We start from the raw sequence: 2,690 nt of genomic DNA, 5'->3' as shown, positions 1-2,690 counted from the left end.
TCTTGTCTTCATTTTTTCCTTCTCTCTGTTTAATATATGTGGCCTTTTTCAGATTTCACAAATCAAAATGATTGTGATTTTTAGTACGATTTGGTGTTTAAAATAATGCAACCCAATACATGGCCATCTGGCTGGGCTTGATTTATGAAAGTGACACAGGGCCTGTCTGGGAGAAATAACTGTTCCTTGCTGCTCTCACAGTTTTCTGGGTTTTTTAACCCCTGCATTGATATCACAGGGAGAGGGAGTGAAGATGAGAGAAGGAGGAAAAAAAGTGAGTGACAGCTAAGTGAGATTGGGGGAAATTGGTCTATAAAATCATTGCTCTAAAACTGCTAAATACTTTTTTTAAAAAAGTACAATATATAGGGACTCAACTAAGCAGAGCCTTTAGCGTCTTAAGTACTCACAACCTGAGGCATTACACTTTCATTTCCCCACATTGTAAATATTGAAACATTAACTTGATCAATGTGACCACTCCGCAGGGTTTATGTAAAAGGTGACCTAAAAACTAAAATCCCCAGCACCAGTAAAGAAAATATAGAATCATACTGGGGAGAGACAAAAACACAGAAATATAGAACCTTAAGTCTGAGTTGGTAATTGCACAGACGATATGCAGTGTGGACCATAATCAGGATTTTAGAACTATATGCTTTCATTACAGGGGGAAGAAAACCCCAAAAGCTTAATAATTTAAATTTAATTACATATAGTTATTGATGGGAAGTAATTGATATCAAAACATTTTATAAGACTTATAGGCGACTCAACAACTATAGTCTTGAGAAAAAGAGAAAAGAGGAACATGTTGGGAGGGGGGCAGGAGAAGAAAAAAGAGGCTGAACTTGGGGGGAGGGGCTGTATTAACCATTAATAACCAGTTGGCTCATTTTTACTGGTGATATCGTTCAATCTTCCGATAAGAAACACAGGTATCTCCAAGAAAAGGGTTAATATTTAGGCAATCTCACCTAAAAACACTAAAGACATCCACTAAAATTAAGGGAGGGAAAAATACTGTGAATTTATGGATTAACGAGGAGTGACTACTATGTTAAAATACTAGCTGTCTCAGCAATGCCTATGCTTTACTCTAGATTTCCAAAAGTACCTTAAGTGGAGCAGGCTCTACTTCCTCAACGCTATTACTTAAGGATTTTCATTAGTAAAAAAATTTTTCTTAAAGAACTCTTTTCTTCCCACACAGTGTTTACGCATCAGACACAGACTATTTCATTCTAACAAATTTATTTTCTCGATCAGCTCTTACGGAATCACTACTCAAATTAAATTACAATCAAATAATCACATCAAAAGATACCCTTATTACCTAACAACTGTCCATATTTTCATTTCATTTTGATTTGTGCTCGTCTGAAAAAAACACGTAATACAAGATCTGGGGAAAAATAAATTACCGTTTTGCAGCAGTTCATAAGTATTCTGAATAAAATATTAAAAGAAGTCATTTAATGAAAATATAAAGCAAATATTTTTAGATCAACAACGGATCTAACAATTCTATATTGCCGTCTTTTGAAAAGTCTGTTTATTAAAACCTACCAAAAACACTGCTTGGAAATGGCAGTATTATATAATCACATCCACAGCACCCATTCAATCAAAGTTGGCAACGGATTGAGGAGAGAAGTCCAGAGAAGTGCAGCGGCTGGTGCTCAGTCTTTCTAAATTCCTTTATCTGAGTCAGTCCAGAAATAAAAAATAAAAATATTAATAAAAAAAATATTAGCGGTGGAATCTTTAGGCATCGTCCACCCTGAATGGCAGCCGTCAAAGCCTGGGTACGCGGCCGGGCCTGGCTCGGCGGCCTTGCTGGCTGGGCCCCCGATCTGCTCCCAGTCCGCCCGCCCGCCCGCGACCCGACTCGGCCGGGGCCTCTCGCCACTCCTCAGCGGACGTCCCCCTCTCCCTCTGCTCCTTCCCGATGCTTTTATTTCCAAGGTTACTTTGAGGATACTTTTCTTTTGGCTTTGTTATTCAGTCTGTTAGTTTCAGAAGCTGTCAATATAATTATTTTTTTCCTGGAGACTGTTTTCTTTCCCTCTCCTTCCCATTTCAGAGTTGATTTGTTTGTTTCCAAATGACTTTAATATGGCCAAGAAAAATAGGGTCCCAGAGCACGGTGTCGTCCCCTGATGGAACCTGGTGCCTCTGTTTTCTCTCAGGTCGCTCCCAGAAAATAAAGTTTCCGTGGATCTCTTTAGGCAGCTATTTTGGGGAGAGAAAGTGAAAGGAAAGGGGACTCTCTCTCTCTTTTAATCAAAGAGGAGAAGACGAGGCAGGTGCTGTCCACCGCTGCCGTGTAGGTCATATCTCAGGGTGGTAAAACCTCACGGGTGCAGTTTTGGTGCGTCAGGCATCTTCACCCTTCTTTAAAAACAAAAACAAAAACGAAACACCACCACAGTATAAACGAGATCTCATGATCGCCCCCTTTTTCTCTTCCGGTTTTGTTTGTTATACATGTGTATAAAACAGTCTGGATGTTTATTATGCTTTTTACTTTTTGGCCCCTCCTTCCTTGCACTGCAAAAATGCCTCCTCGGTCTGTCTCTCCCGCGTTTTCTCCTCCAAGGGCGGGCATGCCTGTCTCTGGGTGGAGGGGAGGGCGGCGGATGGGCCTGGGCTGGAGCCCGGAGCGGCCCAGGTGCAGGGTCGGCGCA

This window comes from Colobus angolensis, unplaced genomic scaffold, assembly GCF_000951035.1.
Source record: "Colobus angolensis palliatus isolate OR3802 unplaced genomic scaffold, Cang.pa_1.0 Scaffold42, whole genome shotgun sequence".
In the NCBI taxonomy this organism is placed as follows: Eukaryota; Metazoa; Chordata; class Mammalia; order Primates; family Cercopithecidae; genus Colobus; species Colobus angolensis.
Note: the sequence above shows the minus strand (reverse complement) of the source record.